Genomic DNA, 12,217 nt, shown 5'->3' with positions numbered 1-12,217 from the left:
CCCCTCCCCTCCTATCTCCCCTGGCAACTGCCGCAGCGCAGGAGCTCCGTGGACGCGCACGCACGCCATCCTATTTTGCATCGTGCAGTACGCTTTCACTTTTTATCGCCAGCTGCTTGTAACGAAACATAGGAGAGGGGAAATTAGGTTGTTTTTTTTTTTTACAGTATTTTAAACATGCCTGTTCAATCAAAACAGGCATGAAGGCATTATTGACTGTTTAGTGGCAATAGGATGGATTATTAATTAATAAAAAGAAATGTGAGTGATCAAACCGGACGGGTCCCACACACAAACACTCCCGCGTTATTTAGGCTACACAAACACCTCAGGGCGGAGAGAAAGGATGTGTCACCACACCCAGCCTTATGACGATAGTGGACCCTCAGCAGAGCCCCTCCTAGAGTAAACGATGACAGGAAGGAGCTAATATGACCTGTACACACATCAGATATATGCTGAGTGATGCCTGAGACAAAGAAAAACATGGAAAGAAAAAAAACCCACAATAATGTAGTAGGTTTTCCCCAGTTGCACATGAAACTCATTCACTGTGTATTTGTCAAAAGTCTCAATTACACATACCTGTTAGTCACATGATTGAATGGATATACTTTCATGGCCTACTAGAGGAGCACTTGCAGGTCAGTTTTGTATCTTTGCCTTGGCTATCTGTGGAGTGCAGCTTTTACTTGCCAACAGTGACTTCACACCAAACTGTAACTTTCACATAATGGTGATACCTTACTCATCTCAGCCACTCCATTTCATAAGCGTACACAAGTAGCTCTCCGTGGACTGATCTAATGGCCTCTCTATTTGCTTTTACTGTGTATAAACCCAAACACCTGCCATGTAGCAGTGCTGTAAATACTTCTGCACTGGTGTTGATGCACGCCCTTGTTTTTCCCCTTTCTCTTAACTGGACAAACAGGCTTTGTAGTGGCGTAATGGCGGTTTCTGTGTCAGAGTGAATTCCCTTACAAGTATTAAGCCACTCATCTGTGGTTTAATACTTACATGCTAATATTTTTCAGTTGGTTTTCATTGTTTATTTTTACTCACGTCAGTTTTGTCTGGGTACATTGTGAACAGAAACATTAATGCATAAATACGTACAGGGAGGATGAAGAATGGCATTAAGAGAGGTAACCTTTCACCAGAGAAGCAGTAGAATTGGTTTATGGGATTGTTTAAATAGTGTGAAATGATTTATCAGCAGTGGCAGCGCTCTCAGGATACCATTATATTCATTCATTCATGTTTTTTAGCCTTTGCTCAGGTTGCTGTGGCATCATTTCCTTGCACACCGAGCTATTCTTAGGGCCAGCAAAGCAGCACAATCTGTGCCCCATTTTTCCTCCCAGTATCACTCCTAGGGATGATGAAGTTGCAACGCTAGCAAATGAGAGAAGAGGAGAACAAGATGCATTAATCACCAGGGAAACAGTTGATTGAGGATGCCTTGAAAAGACAGACCCATTAGTCTGTGTGCCTGCGATGGTGCTAATATGATTGTAAAACTGTTAGCCTAAAACACCATGCCCCACTGACCACCATCAGAGATGTTCATAACAGTAGTGGAGCATATCTCGGACCATATAACACGCTCTCTGCCCACGTTGCTGATGAGGGATTTTGGGAATGAGCATTTTAGTGACACGAGACTGAGAATTTAAAAAAAAATCTTTGTGAGATGTGTGTTTAACTGACAGCAGGTGAAAATAATCACAGTAAACAGGTCACTTGGATCCAAGGGAGTAAGGTGAAAAATAGTAGGATTACAGACTATGAGAGGAGTTCATGTACGGCAGTAAAAGTAGTATGGATGAGGTGATGAACAATGAGGAAGCTCCCCTGTGATGGAGAGTAGTGAGCGAGCATGAATGAGGGCGCAGTGTGTCTCAGCAGCCAGCCTACAGTGGCATAGTGGTCAGGAGGCCTGCTGCTTTAATGGTCCATAAATCTGTGTGGACTGGCTGGTCTGATGCCGCCCCAGTGAGACCCTCTCATGTGGAAAATGAATCAGACCATTTTTACGGAGCGCTGTGTTGAAGCTCTCACCCTCCTCTACTGCCAGCGAGCCGATAAGAGCTGCTGCACACGCACGGGTACTCCATTACAGCAGGTCTGGAGCCCATAAAACTGTTTATTAGTGACAGCCCTTGTTTGTATGCTTCTCTTCATTCAATCTGTCCTCTTGCCTTTGTTGTTCCCTCTCTCTGTTTTCTTTTTTGTCATTACACCCAGCTTTGGTTTCTGGAGTGGGAACACAGATGTTGACACTTTGGTGCCCGGCCAGTAAAGAGCTGAAAACAGTATATATGGCATAAAAAACTCACTGAATTATATTGCAATAGGTATACACTCTCTCTTTCTCTCTCTCTCTCTCTCTCTCTCTCTCTCTCTCTCTCTCTCTCTCTCTCTCTCTCTCTCTCTCTCTCTCTCTCTCTCTCTCTCTCTCTCCTCTCTCTCTCTCTCTCTCTCTCTCTCTCTCACACACACACACACTAAATACATTTTGCATATTGCTCAGAAACTCTACTTCTCTTTTGCTGCTCACTCTCACACACATTTAGAACAATAAATGCTGATGACAAGAAAAATAATTCTCAATTTCTTCATTGCAAAAGGGACAAATACCCACAATATTTATTTATTTACCCAAATTATTTACTAGTATGTGCAAATTTAGTACGCTCCTTTTGGTTCCACGGTATGTACCTTGGACAGGTGAGGAAATTATAGAAAGTGGCGACATAAAGTCTGTCCTCGTCCTTCTAGTGGATTCGGATGTTGGAACAATCCCCTGCAGTTGTTATGGGACCAAGACCAAAAGACTACCTGCGCCCTGAGCTAATTAGTTTGAACCTCCTTTGAAATGCGAAGTGGAAGAGTCACCAAGAGAATTGTGACTTAGATTAAAGAGCGTTAACACACTCTCTCACACCACATGCGCAGACATGTGCACAGAAATACACACAGGCGCATGCACACGCATGTGCACTGAAGCTCCACAGAATTTTAATTCTCCATGATAAGTATAGCCAGAGTAGTTACTGGTTAAACAGGTAGTATTTGCATTCTCCCCGGGATGAGAGGGCAACTGCAACTGTCTGTAAAGCTGCCAGTAGCCACCTGCTGTGTAAAGACATGTATTAAAAGACATCACAGCAGTCCAGATGTAAAGCTCTAAAAAGAAAAATAACACTTGTTTAAGACGAGAGCAAAAAACAAATTAACTAATGAATCAACTTAATTTTTATCTTTAAGTATTCTGTAAATACTTCACAGGCTAAATTAAATATTTATAGTGAAAATAGCGTAAATGTTACTTGCACACGCCCTCTAACTGTCAGCAGATCAACCAGGCGTGGTCAACTTGTTTCAAATGCATCACTTTCTTTGTTCTTCAGGTTTGTTTTCCCCGGAGGTTCTCCCAGCTTTTGCCTGCAGTTATCCTCAATTGAGGAGTGTGTTTGCCTACAGAAGCCTTTGTTTGACAATCCTTTCTGCTAACCGGGCCTTATGAATTGTGTCAGCAGTTGCCGATTATGTGTTATCTGTCAGCTGATAAGTGTCTCCTTTAATGCACAGGCAATAAAATGCTCAACATGTAGGACAGAGGAATGATCTTTTCAACAGTCAAACAAATATCCTGTAATTCTGTATTGATTCAGTCTATTTGTTCAGGTTAAACCAGACAAGCGCTTGTATAAACCGGCCCAAGTGTCAGTTAGTTCCAGTGGAGGATTAAGCATGCCAGCATGAACTATGGACAGTAAATTAAAATAGGGCTGTTTAATGAGACAAGAGTATGTAACTAAATGCTTAGTAGGCTGTTTTGCCTGTCAGTTTTTACCATTTTACTGCTTATTTTTGAAATCCGTAGCCAGTAAATAATAATATACTTGAATTGGACGACACTCTGATCCATTAAGCAATAGAGACATAACCAAAAGCACCATTTTCATTCATTTCAAATGGCCAAGGCAGGGGCGGAGCCAGTAATTCTTGACCCCCTAGCAAGATGTGACACATGGCTCATCCACCCTAATGTGCATATTGTAATTAGTGCAAAGTCACCTACCTACAATTTATTCATCCAACAGAACTTGATAAACATACACTATAAAGTGGGCTGGGGAGTACAATAATGTCTCACACAGATAGACGAGGCTACGAACACAACTCGTAATATTAAGGTGATTGTAAGCCTGATTTGGCCATGATGACGTATTCTGAAGAATGTGGAAAGTCTGCAGGCTGTGAAAAATTCAGCGAACCTTATCTTTTAAAAGGCTGGAGTCTAGGAGTCTAGGTATCATGATTATATTAAGTCCTATTTGACTTTTCCACTGGAATCTGGAAAAATCAGTGCAGTGTGCTGACTGTAATGTTCCAAATAACTTGATGAATGTCTAACGCTGCTTCTTTTCACAACTGGTTAAGATTTGAAAGTCTTGCCCACTCCACATTTAAACAGTTTTACTGGATCATTTTAAAAAATAAATCATGACAGAATGGTTGATAGTAGCAGCTGGTTCGACATTTCCACCCTTAGACCCATGCTGTTAGCAAGGATAAAAATCACATTGTCTGTCAAGTCTTCAGTGGAAATAATTCCATCTCAAATAAGCAGATTACATTATTCTGTTTGAGTACAGGCTACCTCACTGATCACTAGTTTAAGCAGACAGTCAATACATTGTGAGTGATTGTACTGTTTACAACCAAAGTGCTTTCACAAACTTGATTGTAACAAGGGAAGGAGAGACTGCCTTCTGTATTTACTGTTTTCAGCAGACACACATCACTGAACTTTGGTCTTTTTTACTTCAGTGCCTCCAGACCTGCTCTTTCCTCTTTTTATTGACCGACATCCATGCTATCTCTTGGCACTTTTAAGCACACTAAAACTGCATGACTCCCTTATAAAGGCCTTCAAATGGCCCTGTTATACAATACACCACATGCAGGGGCAATTGAATTAACCCATTGATCCCTGGCTGTTCTATTGCCAAGCTAAATTTTGTTATTCACCCTTAATGACTGCTCCTTGCAGGCAAATGAACACTTTGTAGTCAATTAACTGTGAAGAAGGAGGAGGATAAAGGAAAAGACAACCCGCTTTGACATGGTACGTCCTACCTACAGTTTCAAATGCTGCATCAGCATTGTGAAGCCGTGACGTCTGTAGAAACAGCCGACTGATGACTTCACTGTAAACAACGACAAAACACCGAAAAGCTTTGTTCTTTGACACTCCCTTATCTTTTCACAGAATCTGGTTCACCCCGCCTTGCCTTGGTCACAAACACACTTTATCTTGTAGGACAATAGTGTTCTTGTGCCCAGCAGTGTTGTCTGGCACTACCAGCTCCATAGTGGGCTCTGACACATATGAGGGATTGCGACTGCTCCTCCAGCAGTGTGAATATGTGTGGGGTGTTTTCTCATGTATGTGCAATACAATTATAAGCTGCCCGCTGCTTGGCGATACGAATGATATACAAATAAACAACTTGTACATTATTTTTTATGTACAGTCACAAATTATCATACCCAGATGAAAAATACACACTCATAAATTCACAATCTGACAGGTACATCTGTGAACTAACCATGAAACCATTACTCATTCTGGTGTAGGGGTACTCGTAAGAGTGACAAGTGTAGACCTCCCAGTGTTGTCCCAGCACTATGCATATAAAGTGAGAGTGACCCGATGCCTGAGGGGCAGTGTATACCCTGCCTGGGACTTAGGGGAATCTGGCTGCAAGCGGGCACAGGGCTGTAGTGTGGAGAAAGTGGTGCAGTGCCTCTCTGTGCCTGGCTGAGCAGTGGGTAATGAAGCGTGGCAGAGGAAAGAGGAAAGGAGTGTGTCTGCAGGGTAGGCATGGCCCTCGTGTTCCTATGCAACCGGGGCGAATGGCTAGGTAATGCAGGACCGCCTCTATTCTGCTTACTTGTCATACTGCTGCCACGCTTTCTTTCGCTTGTTCTGGCTAGTTGTCACCCCCCCTCCTATTCTTTCTTTGCAACACTGTTATGCATCCTACCCCATTTCCCCAAGGACAACATGCAAAAGGTCCCAAACCTAATCATGCAACATGAATTATTATGGCAAATGTCCAAAAAAAAAGAACATGCATAACCAAATGTTTGCATGTGGTTCCAAATCAAATTAAAACTGCACTTAAGTATTTATGTCTGACATTTTTTATTTATTTAAATGAGACTCTTCTTCTTGTTTTCTCAATTGATTTCTCCTCCTTCCTGTCTTTGAGACAGTTGGCTGCACTTGCCCTTTCAAACAAAGGTCTACTGAGAGCAGATGTGCTATTGTTTCAGAGATGCTGTCTTGACTGAAATACTTTCCACAGCAAGAAGTAGCGCCTCACCTCACGTCACCTCACCCTCCCCTATTTTGGCTTACTTTGCATTTGCATGTGGATGAATACCTTTAACAGACACAGTAATGACTCAAACGGGGGATGTCCAGATTTGCAAAAACAAGAGAGAGATTAAAAATAACACAGGTGTGGCTAAAAAACTCTATATACATCAGTCATTCTGGGACTGTGTGTGTGTATGATTTTGTTGCGGTAGGTGTATCATTGTATAACTTCCCTATACAAATATTGTCCAAAGCATTGTTATTAATCGTTAAGTAACTAAATAGCAGCAATAGATAAGCAAGAGACAACCTGTGATTATCCTCAGTGAATGATTTCCATCTTAGAGAGTGGATTACACTACTACAAAGACAAACTCTTAACATATTATCATCTATTGTGCAGCCACACATTTCCTGTGGGCAACAAGTGTGGATCTATTCTTAGCCGGTGGCCTGGACTTCAGCACTTTCTGCTCCTGCTCCTCATAGGTTGGATGGGATGAGGTGTGATTCACTCCTGCCAGGTCCGACTGTGTCGTTGTAGCCTGTGTCCAGCTGTAGAGACGGTGGGGCCCATCGACCATCTGTCCCCGACCAGCAGATTCGAGGCTCGGTCCCCAGAGCAGGGAGCGAGGGGGCGGGAGCGAGATGAGGTCGGATGGGGGGAATCAGCTTTGTATTGCCATAAAGCTGTCTTTCCTCTCTCCTAGCAACGGCCTCCCATTTCCTTGGTTTTTGGGCGGCATGGTCCTGTTGGTCGGTGTGCACGGCCCCCTCACTCACTCTCTCTCTGTCCTATTTATGGTAATGAGCCATCTGCCCTCTCTGTAACAGCCGCCCGAATAGAGGAGAGGCTGGAAAGGAGGGAGGGGGGCAGGGGGTGGGGGGTTCTCTGACAGACAGGAGTCTGAGACAAAGACGCTTATCCTGTTGTGTCTGCCTCTGCCACAGTGGATGCCTTCAGATATAGATAGGACTGAGTGATGACAGGGACAATCCTCAAACATGTCCAGTGTTTTCACAAGAGTACATAATGTAAAGGAAGGAGGTAAAAGTAAGAACTTGTGTTTCTCTCTCTCTCTCTCTCTTTCTCTCTCTCTCTCTGTGTGTGTGTGTCTGACAGAGAGAAAGAGAGAGAGAGAGACAGACAGACAGACAGACAGACAGACAGACAGACAGACAGACAGAGTGCTACCACCTGCAGATCAGTACATTATGTTGTTCAACACAAAGAGCATTTGTATTATCAGTGCTAGGATGACCCCTCCCCAATAAAACACACACACACACACACACACACACACACACACACACACACACACACACACACACACACACACACACACACACACACACACACACACACACACACACACACAGAATATTGACTGCTGAGCTGAATAACACACAACCCCAGCATTATCCGGTGCTGCTATATGGATGTTCCTCTGTGACTTGGTGACACGATAGAGTGGTGGGCACACCAGCCAATACAAAGCCACACAGCATTCAATAGACCTCTGTTGCCACTGGATACTAGATTGGTTACCAAGCCAACACATGTGCCTCACTGTCATATCTCCAACAGATTAGTGTAGAAAACAACAGATATCTTGACAGTTAAGCACTCCGTGTCTCAAGCTTAGGTAAGGTAGTATGTTTCAGTATATTTTTGCAAGTGGACTGGTGATCTGGTACGGGAAACATTTTGAAGTAAAAAAAAAAGGAGATTATGTAAGACGGGGTGAAAAATGTTCCTTCTGGCCATGGCAACACTGAGTCCAATCATTTTATCATCAGAGGACAACAGCTAGTGCATCACGCACACAAAGGCAATTTGTTTGCAATTTACAACAGCGCTGACAAAAGTCCATTTAAGAATGTGATAAGTTTAAGTAAATCTTAGACTACTCCCCCATATTTATCCATATACTATACAAGAGAAAAGCTAAACAACTCAACAACATATTCTCAGCTGACTTTTGATTCCTCCCTTCATGAGGTCAATCACCATTAAGCTCATCAGACAGACACTCAGACTCACAGATGGGTCAATGACCAGAGAGCAACGGCTCATAGATGATCCTGCTGGTAGGCCTGGAGTTGATTGCAGTCATCAGTGCATAAATAACATAAACATAGTCAAAGCAAACAGATGCAGGAAAGAAAACATGTATATAAAAAGAATATTTAATCAGTTGTGATCACGCTGCCACTTTAAGGCAGTTTCAGGATAATTTTGCAGCTCAGTGTTGTGACACATTTACTGTAGGGAGTTAATTAGTCAGGGGAACAAAATTCATTTGGACTAGCCAAAAAATTTGAATTCATTACCATGTTTTCACAACAGACACATATTGATATCCCACAAACAAATATTTACAAAATCCCAATGTTGAGCTGAAAAGACAGGCATTCATAGAGGGGATCATCCCTCAGTTCATTTGCCAATTTGACACTATCATTATGACAAACAATGCTGTCGTCATGGCAGCATCATGGGGGCAAAGGGTCTGCAAAGAAATTAGAGTTTGCCATGAGTGCCAAAAGGGAGAGTTTGAGATTTTTGTGTAAGAAAAACAGGTATTTTAGTATAACTGAAAATAAATCTGAGTGAGGTGAGGTATCATTCAGACAATAGAGACAGACAGACATCTAGGGAGCATAGAGGTAAAGTATCATGTGATCATGCTCATCCTCACTCACAGCATGTGGTGAATACTCAGAGAAGAGGAGACATCTAGTGGACAACCGGGCTACTGTGCAACTAACATGATCAAAATGGCAATTATCTCTTTATTGAATAAATTGAAGATGCAGTGGATAAACCCAACGTCATCATCAACAATAAAAACAGTTACATTATCTGCCACATTTTGTAAAATGCTGCGTTTTTTCTATGCCTGTCTCTCCAGTTAATCTAATGATATTATATTATTTGATCTACAAAGAACAGACACAATTTCGCACAGTCACACTTATTTAGCAGGAACTTCACACTATTGTTAGTTACTGTGCCCTCTTATGGCAGTTATGGAATGGAAAATTGAGACTAATTCATCTCTCAACTTAAAAAAAACTCCACCTAGGGCCAACGTTGCTGTAGCAACAATCAATTGCTTCCCCCATAGTGTCAAAACTCAAAATCCACAAAATGTTACATTCAGTAAAACTGATCTGTCACAAGGCCTCTGTCAAAGATTTTTTAAACTTTAAATTTAATAATATAAATATTCCTACACACACAAGAATACAGTAATGGCTACCAAATGCTTCCTGTTTCAAGAAAACAGTGTAGGTTGACAGGTTTCAAATATCCTCACCCCTGGGGGGAAAAGCAGTGGCCATATTGTGTCGGTTATAATGGTAAACAGGTAACACAGAACTCCTGTAATCCTTTAGATCTATGCAGTCAAACATTTTCTCTTCACCTCTTCACTGACTAACATTTTATGACTGATTTTGGTTTGGTTTCCTTTAGCTTAAGCAATTTCCAACAGCTTTTAACATTCTTTATTGTCTTTCTTCTTTCCTATTTTTCTTGAATTGAATCTTTTTTTTTAATCCTTAACATTTCGGTAATGAAGTTCATGTTTGCATTAATTAACTTATTCAAGCCAACCAAGTTTCTCACACTATCTGTGTGATGAGCACAGAAATGAGCAAGCTCATTTGGTCAGGTTTAATAGCACCACCATCAGGCCAAAGCATCAGATTTTGGTCTGGCTACAGTTTCAAATGGCAATCTGTCCGGCACAATTTCACCCACTTATGCAAGACTTTTGCCAGATCTCTGAGGGACAGATCTATTCAGATATGATGAACAAATGTTATAAAATATCATGTGCCTTAGATTCCATTAATGGTTGCTCGTGACTATACAATTTAACCTTTATTGTTTTTCACACTTTAATATAATTTGTTGAAAAAAAACACTGAGGGATGCTTATGGGCTTTCTGACTTGCAAGGACAGCAAGGTTAATTTCTCAAAAAACAACTAAAAAAACACAACCAAAGACTATGTAGAAATGTTGAATTTATGTTGAATGAAAGACTAATATGATATTCCTGGAACAAATCAATTTTGAGGCATATGAAGAATAAGTGATAAACCTGAATTTAAATCTAAAAAAGACAAATTTGTAAGCATCAAAGTTAATCCAGTTCATGGTTATATAAGTTTGAAACTAGTTGATAACAGCTCCAAGAGTTGTATTCATACACTTATATGGGGCTATTCTTTAAAGTGCAGTCAATTATATTGTGCACAGTATTCCATTCTGTCATAATTTTCATAATATCACACAATATTGTGATTCTGTTTGCTGGGTGTTGTGAGGTTTGAATGTATGGTTAAGATATATAGGCGTGAAGCAATACAAAAATGAGAGAATACTTGCTCTTTGGGTAAATCATGTCCTCTGTTTGACAAAAAAAAGTATCCATCTGGTCACTTATCCAGGTCAGGGTCAAAGTGATAGCCTACGCAGAGCAGCAGAGATCCTTTTCTCCAGCAACTGGTTTCTGATCTTCCTGGATGATCTCTAGGCAGCTTCCAACCTGTCTTTCAGATAAATCCTCAGTCTTTATATATTTCAGAAGATTATGCAACACAAATCATTAAGTTAGGTCATGATGGGGCTGCACATCCATTGTTAACTAGGAAGACCCCTGCAGATACACCATCTTCTCCCCTCTGCTACAGAACATGGTACACCAAAACCAGTAGACACATGAACAGTTTCTTCATCCTCATTATCACACTTATAAACAGTTAATTCAGTTTCTGCGCAATAACTCTGAAACACTGTCATATCCACTAAAACTACAAATTATACACTTACATATATTCCACACTGTGGGATCAATAAATGTATCTTTATCTTTAAAATACAAATGTGCAATACAAATACATTTCACTCATTACTGTATATTTGCTCAAGCTATATTTACTGTACATAACCACCAGCTACATATATGAAGTAACATATGAAGTTTTTTTAAACAATTTGTTTTTCTCAGCACTACTTGCACGCTTCACTTCTTTGCACTATCTGTATCCTACAGTTTACAGTCCACAGAAACTTTTTTACCTGTATATATAGTCATTCCTTGTGTATATTTCTGTCCATAAGATTGTTGTGGTTATTTTGTGTGTAAGTACATTAAGAGCCACTAAATCAGAGTCAACTTCCTTGTATTTGTAAACAGACCTGGCCCATGAAGATTATTCTCACCCTTGCAGGTTTTGACACTTACCTTTGGTTTATCAAAATCTGAATTATTGAAGAAGAAAAAAGTTCAAGATCATTGCTCTTTTGACTGTAAATAGACCAGCTTGTTATCATAGCATGTTTAAACTTGTACAAACTGTAGTGTATGTGTGTGTGTGTGTGTGTGTGTGTGTGTGTGTGTGTGTGTGTGTGTGTGTGTGTGTGTGTGTGTGTGTGTGTGTGTGTGTGTGTGTGTGTTACAGGCTACTTTAGGGGACACATTTCAGACTTAGGATCAGTTAACTGGGGACAAAAACTGTGTCCCCAATTGGGAAAAGGATGTTTTTTGGGTCAGGAGTCAAGGTTAAAGGGTCTACAGGAAATTGGTGTAAGTTTATGCAATACCCCCAAAAGTAACCACGGATTGATGGAGGATGTATGTTTTTCTTCTTCAGTAAGATATTGTTATTGATACCTTACCTATACCTATGAGGCTTGTGCTGAGGAGCTCCAGTTGTGAAACTGGGAGGTATAGTTTGCAGCAGGCGTTCCAAGGATAATGCTTCAGTGCCTGAGCTTGAAAAGTGAAAGTAGTGAGTATTG

Source organism: Scomber scombrus, chromosome 12, assembly GCF_963691925.1.
Source record: "Scomber scombrus chromosome 12, fScoSco1.1, whole genome shotgun sequence".
Classification (NCBI taxonomy): domain Eukaryota; kingdom Metazoa; phylum Chordata; class Actinopteri; order Scombriformes; family Scombridae; genus Scomber; species Scomber scombrus.
The sequence above is the reverse complement of the archived record's forward strand: the minus strand, read 5'-3'. Positions refer to the sequence as shown.